Here is an 11958-nt window from a genome sequence, read left to right on the forward strand (position 1 = left end):
GCAGGCTTCGTCTCTCCCGGGGAGGCGGGAAGGGCCGGCGCCGCAAGACCCAAGCGCGCGTGCGGTGGCCAGCCGCGGACCGATCACAGTAAATAAGGAGCGGGACGGCACGAACGGCGACGCGGGCAGGACGGGCTGCGGCTGGCGCTGGCGCTGGCCTCGGGAGCCGCTCGGAGGAGCAGGGATGCCCGTCCACGCATCCGGAGTGGCTTTCCCGAGCCCTCGCCGCCTCCTCTGCTTCGGGATCTTGGCAGGCGAGGCAGCCCCGCGGGCTGCGGCCGGCGGGCGGGCGGGCGAGCTGGTCCGGCCGGCGGCGGCGGCGGCTGCGCCCGGGCAGGGAGCCGCCCCACCCGCGGAGCTGTGCCGGGGCTTCCGGAGGAGAGGCAGGCAGGCAGCCCCGGGTCGGCCCCCCCAGCCCACTCCGTCTAGTGCCGCGCGGGCAGCCCGAGGGGCGAGCGCAAGCCAGACCCCCTCCCAGCGGGGCGAGCGAGCCAACTCCTTCCCGCCGCCTGCCCGTCTTTCCTCCGGATCCCCGCCGCCTTCGGCTAGCTAGTCCCGGGCATCCCGACGGGAGGCAGGTCAGAGGACTGGCTGAAGCCCGAGCCGGTGAGCGCCCAGCCAGGCGGACGCTGAACCGCCCGTCCCGTCCGTCCCTCGGCCGTCTCCGGCAACTTCGCTCTCCTCCGCCTTCCTTCTGCCCCGGCCGCTTTTATAGCTTCCCTCCCCCCGTGCAGTGCGCTGTTCCTCCGCCCCCCGAAGCCGCGGAGAGACGGCGAGGGAAGCTGACTCATTCCTGCGCCCACTCCTCACATTCCCTCCCAGTCCCACCCGGCACCTTCCTCCTGCCCGTCCTCTCTCCCGCGATCCCCCGAAAATCCCCTCCGGAATCGGCCTGAAGGCAGGAGCTGGAGCCTCTGGGCATAGATGGAGCGCCCTACCCTCCTTCCCACACGTCTAGGATTTCTCCCTCGCTCCCTCAAAACAAGCACGCAGGAAAGTTGGAGCCTTCGGCGTGGCGCGCGCGCACCCGCTCGGACATCGCGATTGCTAGACGAGCGCAGGCTGCTCGTCTGTCCACGCAAGGCAGAAAGTCTGAGAAAGTTTCACGCAGGATCTAGTTCCATTGGAAGGAATGGGACGCAGCTCACCCACGCCCGTGACTCAGTTTGCACGGGGATCCAAAACATTCCACGGAAAGCCCTCTGAAATCAAGGGAAGATTCCCCCCCCCCCCCAGTTTTGCAGAAATCAGAAACAATCAATCTCGTGACACCTGGAAAATGAATAGCTTTGTTCTGGCATAAGTTTTCTGGCACCAGAGCCACTCAGTCAAGTGTCTGAAGACTTATTCCGGAAGACGGATGGATGGATACATTGATGATAGGCAGGCAGGCAGAAGCGTCCTGGTCCAGTATGCCAAGCCATCCCAAATCCAGGCAATACACTGTACCTTGCCTATACAACAGTCACACTACAGATAAGCACAGGGACTTAAGATCGTAACTGATCTTTCAACTTGGCATTTCTGCCCCCTTGAGCGGAAGCCTTCTTGCTGCTAGCCAAGCGCGTTTTGGCCCATGAAAACTTTGACTGTAGAACAATCTGTTTGTCTTTCAGATGCTTCCAAATGGTTTTATTTATTGATGATGATGATGATGAATGAATTAGTCTTTATTCCACTTGTAGTCCTATAGCCAAAGTTCTCTGGGAGGTTAGCCCCAGTACACAAAAATGCAGATTACAAATCCTATAGAATGCCACAGAACAAAATATGAAAGCAGTAAAACAGCTAAAACAATTTCTTCACAATCTAGACTTGTTAAAGGAGCTGTCATGAATGCCCCATCCCGCTGCTAAATGTCTGGTAGAAGAGATGTCTTAGTCTGGGGCCAAAAGAATGACAAAGCTGGTCCTGGGAAGCAGCAATGGAGGGGTCATCCCATAATGGGAGGTCGGGGGAGACACCGCTTTTTATATGTCCAAATGTATGAACTGATTTAGTTACAACAGACTGAAGGGGCCACCCCTCTGGTCACTGAAGGTTAAGGAGCTCCCAGCTTTACATTAGAGCCCAAACAGACATTGCTTGACCATGGGAGCGTTTCATTTTTATATTGGAGTGAGCACAAGGAAAAAGCTCTAGATTGAAACCCTAGGGCAGGAAGGGAAGCTTTGATTGCATCTCCTCCAGAGTAAGAATAACAACAATAATAGACATCGCTGCTAGACATTTAAAGTTATGTCTTTTGTGGCTCGGAGGTGCTGCCAGATTTAGTCCTCGGGACTTGGAATAGACTCTGCCAGGCACATTAAAAAAATCTACATATACCTTCTTGAAGTTCAAGAGACCAAATGTTGGGGTGAGGTTCAGAACAGGCTAACATCCGAATGGGCTTAAATAGATCCAGCGGATGAAACGCTGCCCTCTGAAGAACTAGCAGAGCAGCTAAAGGGAGCTTTAGTAGGACCTCATTTCTAATCAGGCTAGAAATGCACCAGCCTTCCTGCGTCACCGTTGCACACAGACATACGTGTACATGGAGCTGTCCTGTCTGCCTGGCAATTTATGCATACTCAGAGGCTCTCTCCTCTGTGCCAGTGCAGGGACTGTAAACGGACCCTACTCCCAGACAGAGTACTTAGGTTGCAATTGCATGCATGTATAAATGCAGGGAGGGAAACTCTACCGCTCCCAGCAGGTCCCAGTCAGCCGGCCGGGACCTGCCGGGAGTCGCAGGGCTTTTTCCTATCTAAACACGCGTGGGGTTGCACCCGAAATCGCTTAGCTGTGTGCAGAATGGCTCAGGGCAAAATCTGAAGCTTTTGTGACCCAGGAGACCATTTGGTGAAGTAGTCTCATGAAGTGTAATAGCTCCGATGTAAATGGGAGATTCACCTGCCTGACTTAACTCTCTTTCGTTTCAAGGGTCTGCTTTAAGTAGGACTAACAATGGACACAACCCAGGGAGTCGGAGTAAAAGCATCATCCTTGTCCGATAATCACATTATTTCTGCTACTGGAATCACATAATACTATATTGCTGCATCAATATAAGGTGTCTCCTACCCCGACATTTTTAATGCTTAGACTGTGTTTATGTTTTGTCTGCCTGTCTGTCTGTATCAAGTTTGTTTGTTTTGCTTTGTTTATGGTATACCGACCTCCCTAACTCCCTTCCATGATAAAAAAAAGACAGCTGTAGTAGCGCATAGAAATATGTATATGGTATCTTAAAGGCGGATAAACCTACGCAAATTTACACAGAAAAATATCTTCACTTTCCCAGCAGGCTGTCTAAACTTGCATAGGATTGTGCCCCAAATGTATTAAAATGTCTATGGTCCACTTTATCAGAAGTTATGCATGCAAACCAGTTTGTATATTGGCCACATACCAGTATTCATATGCAAGTACACCAGACCCAGCATGCGGGCTAGACTTTTCCCAATTAGCAGATGTGGGGAGAAAGACTTCTATCTGGTGAATTCTTTCCCTGATGGTGTAATAAACAGGTTAAAACCGACCTTCCTTGGGGGATTTCAGATTTGTCTGGTTCACGGGATTGAACACATGGTACTAAGACTCCCCGCATCACATACACACCTCTCTTCCCTTGCTGAGACTCTTCCGATGCTCTCAAGAGTGAAGAAGAGAATGTGGATTCTTCTCCCTGCTGTTTTCTTGACTGAAGAGGTTTGGCATCAGCTGCTCTCAAAGAAGCTGTGGATGGAAGAGGTGGGGAGGAAAACTGCCCACTCGGTCCTGGCTGTTTCAAGACTTGGCAGCTTTTTCGCAGGCTGGGGATGAGTACACATTGATATGCATGCGTTTGCGTGCATCTGAGCATTCATATGCAGCCCACTGCATGTCAGAATTAGCTTGTAGTGCTAAAATATGCATATGTAGTGCAAAAATGTAGTGGTACACTTCCGTAAGGTGGCACACGTCTACCCTTTCACCGGGCAATGAGTTTAAAATGGCTCAGAGGTCCTGAGAACTTGGCCACCACTTTCTCTGGACTGTATCTATTTCTGCAGGAGATGAATCTGATTGAACCCAGTGAGACATTTTCAATTAGGACCAGGCACAGGGAATCTTACAAGCTTCATTCCCGCTATGTGGCGCACATCTGGGATCTGAGCCGGACTTGCTTCCGAGTAAAAATGCATCTGATCTGACTTCAAATCCTTGCCAAGTTAAAGAAAGGATGTCAAGCAGGGGTGGACAGACTTCAGGCTTGAAGAATCTGCTTTGTGGTTTGTTTGTTTTTACTAGATACCTGAGATCCACCAGTGGAATGTGGTGCAAAAGGCATACACTTTAGAGTTCAAGAATTCTGAGCCCAGGAATGTTTTTGAATACCAGAATGGAACAGAGCTCTCACACAGTCCTTTCACACACAAATCCCATTCCTGATTATCCCAAGCTTTCTTCATTTCAGCAGTATAACTTTGGATGCGCGAAAGAGCAGAGGAATTTTTTTTCAGCCTAGATTAGGAATGCTGAGAGACCAACAGGGAAACATACTGTTTGACTAAGATAAAATAAAAAGGTGAAAACAATATGCAGAAGAACCATACAGAAGAGATAAAAGGATTCAGACTCCTCCAAAGAGGAATCCTATGAGAACATTGCAATATTAGAAACTGAACTTAAAGCTACTCTGAAAGCACTTGGAAGGAATAAAGTAGATAGGGTAGCAATAGAGCTATAGCCAGTTGCCGAGTCTCTTGACAAGAATATTCCAACAACCATGGAAAACAAAACAATGGTCCACAGACTAGAAACAGTCAATACACATTCCAGTCCTGAAGAATGGATATGTTAAGGAGTGCAGCAACTATAGGACCATTGTAATTATTTCTCATGACAAGCAAATTTATGTTCAAAGCACTGCAGCAAAGAAATTTACCTTATATGGAGAAATGACAGGCATTCAAGCTGGATTCTAAAGAAGAAGAAACACATGTGATCATATCTCAAATATACATTGGCTACTGGAGTGCAAGGAAGAATTTCAGAAGGCTAGTTTATGCTTTCTAGACTACAACAAAGCTTTTGACCTTGTGGACCATGTGAAACTATGGATGGTCCTGAAAGAAATGAGTGTGCTTCAGTACTTGATTGTCCTGATGCATAAACTACAATGGACACGACAACTGTTAGAACAGAATATGGAGAACCAGAATGGTTGTCTGTAGGTTCCCTGTGTCAGACAAGGGATTATTTTATCCTACTATTTATTCAGTCTGTACACACAGCGTATCATAAGGAAAGATGGATTAGAATCAAAGGGAAAAGTGAGAATTGGCAGAAGATATATCAATAATTTAAGAAATGCCAATGATACCAGTCAGAAAGTAGCAATTAACTGAAATGACTCCTGACACCAATGAAAGAATAAAGTGCAAAAGCAGGACTGCAGATGAACACTGGGGAAACTCAAACTCATGACTACAGAAGAATTATACAACTTTAATGTTCATATTGCGGAAACTGAAATTGTGAAAGATTCTGCATACCTTGGCTCAATCATCAATTCAAATGGAGACTTCAGCCAAGAACTTTAAAGAAGCCTGAGACTTGGAAGGCAGCAACAAAGGAACTAGAAAGGATCATCCTATGTAAGTGCATTTCACTGGAGACCAAGGCCAAGATCATGATCATATTGTACACCACATCACTACTTGTGGGTGTGAAAGCTGGACAGTGAAGAAAGCTGATAGGAATAAAACTGACACATTGGAAGTATGGAGCTAGAGAAGAACTTTGGGTATACCGTGGACTGACAGAAAGATGAACAAATCAAAGCAGGTCAGAACATGTTCTGGAAGCCAAAAACAGAGGCTGTCATACTTTGGACACATCATAAGAAGGCAAGACTCAAGAAGGCAAGGAGAAGACTATAATGCTGATGAAAGTAGAAGGCAAAAGAAGGGGAAGACCAAATATGTGATGGAACTACTCTATAAAAGAAGCCACAACTAAACAGGGCTGTAAAGGAAAGGACATTTTGGAGGGTGTTCATTATAGGGTTGCCATAATTCGGAGATGACCTTACAGCACTTAACAACAAATTGTTCAACAACTGAAAGGCAGAAATTCTTGTCATTATCCTGGAAATCTTCAGAGATCTTCTACCAAAAGAGCTGTATCTACTTTCTGCCCACCCCTGGCATAAAGCATTTATTTGTAAACAAGAATGTGAGGCGAGCCATGCTGGATCAGACCCAGGGCCTGCTGAGTATAGTGTTCTGTTGATACAGGGGCCAACCAGGCACCCAGGAGAAACTCGCAAGTAGGGTAAAAGTACGCAGCAGCACCTGCTCATGTTCCTTAGCAACTGCTGTATGCAAACATTCTGCCTCTGATACCGGGGGTAAAAAGCAGCCGTCCAAGATAAGTTCAAGAGTCAATGTTTGTTTGTTTGTTTGTTTAGCTGGTACACCGCCCCATTAGCCATAGGCTCTCTGGGTAGTTCATACTAAGCAACATTTTAACAGCAGTCTATTTAACAGAGAGTCATTCATAACTATCACAATATAAAACCAACCAGTAAAGTGAAATGAAGCAAAATAATACCAAAGTAAGATACAATGAGATAAAAAGGGACATAAAATCAATCAACTAATATATATTAAAATGACCTTAACAAAGGCAAATAAAAATTATACATAGTAAGAAATATCTGGTATTAAAATCTGAATGAGGCAGCAGCAAAACAAAAAAAGCCATTAAAACCATTAAAACATTAAATTAAACAGCTTACTCACCTTCAGTTGTGCCACCCATAAGGTCAGTGCACACCCAAGAATATGTATGTATGTATTTTTGTACCTCACCTTTCTACCAAGAAGATGGTGCTCATAGCAGCTTGCGATCTTGCCTCAGAGAATTCTGCAATCTGTAAGGGTCCCTGGCAGAGAACATTATGACAAACCCATAGCATGTTTTAAGTAGGATGGACCTCTGGAGATTGTCTAGGCCACTGATGGTGAACCTTTTAGAGACCGAGTGCCCAAACTGCACCCCAAACCCACTTATTTATCATAAAGTGCCAACAATACAATAAAACCTGAAAACTGCAGTTTTAGTTTAGAGAAAACAACTCACAGCAAGGCCAAGCAAATATCTATCTATCTATCTATCTATCTATCTATCTATCTATCTATCTATCTGTGGCAGTGCACTGACTGGACATGCGAAAGCTTGGACGGATTGCAGCTAATGAGTCGTGGCTCATGACATCATCGCCTGGTGCTGCTACTCCTTTCTGAGCATGAGCATGGCTGCTATGTGTGATGTTATCTGATGCTCGGCTGCTGGTGCAACGCTGGGGTGACTTGGTTCACATGCTGACTGAGAGGGCTCTGCATGCCTCCTGTGGCATGCGTGCCATAGGTTAGCCACCACTGCCCTAACCCTACCCTGGTGCACTTCCCTAACGCTAACATCGGGGTAAATTTCATTGAAAAGAGGGCAGTTTTGAAAATGCCTTCCTTGAGGAGCTTTTTCTGCACAGCTCGTCATTTCTGCCCATTCTAAACACATTCAAATCATCAAAATCATGCCAGAACACCTCGTTTTTCTAACCCTAACCCTATCCTGGTGCACTCCCCTAACCCTAATACAGGGCTGAAATACAATTGGAAATAGGGCAATTTTGAAAAAGCCTTCATTGAGTAGCTTTTTCCGTACTGCTCATCTTTTCTGGCCATTCTAAATAATTCCAACAACCAAAATCATGCCAGGACACCTCATTTTTCTAACCCTAACACAGTGATGGTTAACTTTTTAGAGACCGAGTGCCCAAACTGCAACCCAAAACCCACTTATTTATCGCAAAGTTCCAACACTGCAATAAAACCTGAAAACTGAGGTTTTAGTTTAGGAAAAACAACTCATAGCCAGTCCAAGCAAAATATATATATCCTTGGCAGCGCACTGACCAGCCATGCGAAAGCTTGGATGAGTCGTGGCAAATGAGTCGTGGCTCGTGACGTCATCGCCTGGCACCACGACTCCTTTCTGAGCATGCACATGGCCCCTATGCTTGGCTGCTCGGGCAATGCTGGGGCGACTTGGCTTGCATGCCCACAGAGAGGGCCAGCCCCTTCTCAGTGCAGTCTACAGCCGTCATTGTCTGGCCGATACCCACCCAGCCTCACTTTAAATACCTCCAGTGGAGGAGAGCCCACCACCTCCCATAGCTGGCAGATCAGCAGGTCATCCTGAGAGGAAGTGTCTACACACCTGAGCTGGCTTCCTTGAAATTTCTATCCATTAGTGTAAGTCTTACAATCTTGTTCTCAATTCCTCCAGGATGATAAGTAGAAAACTAGTGTGGAAGAAGCAGACTGGGTTACCAGATATGCTAGCTGTTGTACTTGCAGGGGGAATTTTACAGGAGTGATGTTCAAAGGGGTAGCCTGGTGTAGTTAATCCTATAACCTCAGGATTTTAGCATGTCACATGTAGACAAGGGTTGTGTAGGACTCCAGCGATGTAGGGAATGGCAGAAGCAGCCATAGCAAAATAGGGAATTGCCAGCTGATGGACAGACAAGATAAGCAGGACAATTTACAGTACCATTCTTACAATGGTGTCATTGTCTGAGTGTAGGCGGGGGCAGTGGGGTGTTAATGCCTTGTTGCATCTGCCAGGATTTGGAAGCCTGGGCTGCAGCTTCTTGACAAGTAATCTTCTCCAGAAGGAGTGAAGATGCAAGCAGCTCTTTTCATTTTCCAGATGAATGCTTTGGGTCTCCCTTGAGTCAGTGTAAAAGCCTTTTTCCCCTTCTTTGTTTATGTTCCTAGTGATACCATGTTTTGGGGCCAGAAGGTAGCTGATGAAATTTAAACAATGACATCAATAATATATATACACATTCCATGAACTGCTAGTCGATCGGCACTATCAAGACCAAGGCATGGTTACCTCAAAATGTGGAACTGCTATACACAAAATGAAAGAAGCCTGACAAAATGTAGAGAGAACCAATTTAATGGAACCCATACATCCCAAGACTCCAATGGTAGTACGGTCATGACATGCTTATTATATTGATTTTACTGAGAGCCAGGGTGGTGCAGTGGTTAAGAGCATGGGACTGGGGCTCAGGCTCAATCCCTGCTAGTTCCCGCTCAGCCACGGAGCCTACTGGGTAACTTTAGGCCAGGCCCACCCTACCTCACAGGGTTCTTGTCCAGGGATAAGATTGAGAGCAGGAGGAGAAGAATTATATGAACCACTTTGAGTTCATTGTAAGAAAAAAGGCAGGATATAAATCTAATAAATATTCTATTGTTGATTGTTACAGTTCACCTCACTTGCTCTCAACAACCATATAATTGTTGTAATAGATATGAAATTTTTAAACAGGAACTGAATTTACAGAAGGACAGAACTGGGTTTGAGAAAGTCAAGTATACCTGAAGGAAAGGGCTTGCATCTTATGGATATGAGTTTGAAAAACTAAAACACAAGGACTGAGAAAAACCAAACACAGACGCTTTTCAGGTGAGTATCCTTTTCTTCTAAAGCAACAAATGCTTCCCTGAAAGGGAGTATTGACCACTTATCACACCTTCAAAACCTTCATCATGAGAATGAGTAAGACCACTCAAAGAGCCAGGTAAATATTTGCCAAAAATGCAACCCATCTGTCAGTGATAGTGCTGTGCTATCCCATTTGGGTTAAAGGATTTGAACATCATGAACTTGACTCCATTCTATTTAATTGTTTCTGTGTTTTAGGACAAAGGCCTTAGCCTCTAAAATGTAGAAATGGAAAGTACATCACACTGTTCAATTGCCTGCCAGTTGATATAAACCCTCCACAAGCACCTACATTCTTTTTCAAATAGATCTAAATTATGCAGTGGGTTAAATAGCTTAGCTACAGTCCTTGAGCCTTCAGATTTCTTTTTTCTAAAAAGGATTTCCTGCATTGGAGGGTGCATTCCACCAAGCTTCAGACCATCTGTAAAAATGGCATTTTCAATTATTGCTTTCTAAGTATTTCTGAAGGATAGTATTCTGAATTTCCAGGGCTGCAGAAAGATTTGATCTGAAGAAACTCTGACAATATTGCCTGCTATGCAGAAAGAACAGAAAATTTTGCCAGAAAATCTTGACCAGGCCAGCTTTCCAAACAGAGAAGATAGAAAAAGAAGATCCTTTGGGGCTGAGCACAGGTAATTCATTGTGTTTGTCATATGCCAATGGTTAATGATAATACCAAGCATCAGTGATTTTTGAAGAGTGGGTTTAACTTAGATTACAATGTCCTGTGTTTGAGTCCCTGTGCAGCCACCTCAGGATCCTTGGTACGAGTATATAGACCAAAACCAGGTGGTAGAGCAAAGGTGATCATGTTCTTGCTGTACTACTTCAAGCTGCAGGTGGGAAGCATCCTTTTGGAATTATCCCCCGGCAAACAACTCCTTGCATGTTAGAAAACTAGCATGTTAGGAAGAAGAGTTGGGCATAATCCTCTTGATTTCAGTTTATATAGGAGTTGCTAAGGTTGCTTTAATGTAGGAAGACAGTAAAAGTTTACTTCTTCATGTACACCCTGGAGGAACACTAAAGTGATCCAGCCACCTCCAGGGCTAGCTCTAGGGATGTTGTGCTGCAGAAGTGTGTGCCATGTAAATAATGCTTGCCAGCACAAAGGGAGAAAATCTATGAACAGTCACCACATTTTGACAACAAAACATTACCACTTCCCCATTGGACTATCAAGTGGTAGTGATAGTGTGCAAGTGCTCATTTACACTAGTGCAAGGTCATTAGCACTAGCCCAGAAGGCACAGCAGGATACCTCCCTCTGTATGTTGTACCATCTCAGGACTGTAGCGTCTTATTCTTCTCCATGCATAGATTCATGCATTGATTCAGTCTAGGTTCACTTGTCATACACTTAGTAGTAAAAACAGCTGACATGCAACTATCCTTACTTTGCAAAAGTATGAGGTCATATTCAGATCCTGTATTATCTCCCCATTTTAAATAAGCAATATGACCTGCTGTTAAAATGAAACCTGTTTCTAATTCTCTGTGAAGCTTTGGAGACAATGACTGAATGAAAGACATTATTCAGAAATAAAGGTGTATTGTTCAGTAACGCAAAAGCTTTTACTGTTGTCCTGTCCAGATGTAATGCATTTTTGCCACCCCATGCAGCAATTCTTATAAGCCAAATATAGCAAGAGATCATCCCTTTCAATATTCCCTTTGCAGGGCTTCCTTGGCAGTTTATTTAATTACCTATTGGAAAATATATTAGGATCATAAAGACATTCCCTGGTTGTCCATAATAACAGCAGACTGAACAAGGTATGTGAAGAGAGGACAGAGTCATGGATACTTCTACAAAATACCAAGGATACTTTTATACAACTAGTGAACCAAAAGAAGATCTGAGAAAAATTCAACATTCAGTCCCCTGCGATTTGCTTAGCCAGTACTGTGTCCTTTCCTTTTCTGGATCTAGACCAGCCTACCACAAGGTCTCACGCTGCTTAGTTATACAGGTATTGTTATTGCAAAATTGTCTATTAGTAGCTGCAGAAAGGCTGTCAAATGAATGCTTGAACAACAACACCATTTCTTTCCATTTGATCCTTGCAATAGGAGGAAACTGAGGAAATGAAAATATAACCATATACTACTTTCGCTCCCTCCATTTTTACTACTGCACTCATAGCAGGACATTTCCAAGTTGTTCATAATAACTTCCTTAATTAACACTGTTCTGAGTCATTTGAGCTGCACCCTTGTCAACATTTACCTGTAAATAAGTCACCCTGAACTTAGAAGGGCTTATTTCTGAGCAGACATGCATAGTCAAGCAACATTTTATGAAATCGCCATGTTGTTCCTATGAAGCTTTTGCAAAGAAAATGATTAATTTCTTGCTTCTTCTTGAGATATTTGTTACTCAACAGTAGGCAT

The sequence above is a fragment of the Varanus komodoensis genome, unplaced genomic scaffold (assembly GCF_004798865.1).
Source record: "Varanus komodoensis strain SLA01 unplaced genomic scaffold, ASM479886v1 scaffold2, whole genome shotgun sequence".
NCBI lineage: Eukaryota > Metazoa > Chordata > Lepidosauria > Squamata > Varanidae > Varanus > Varanus komodoensis.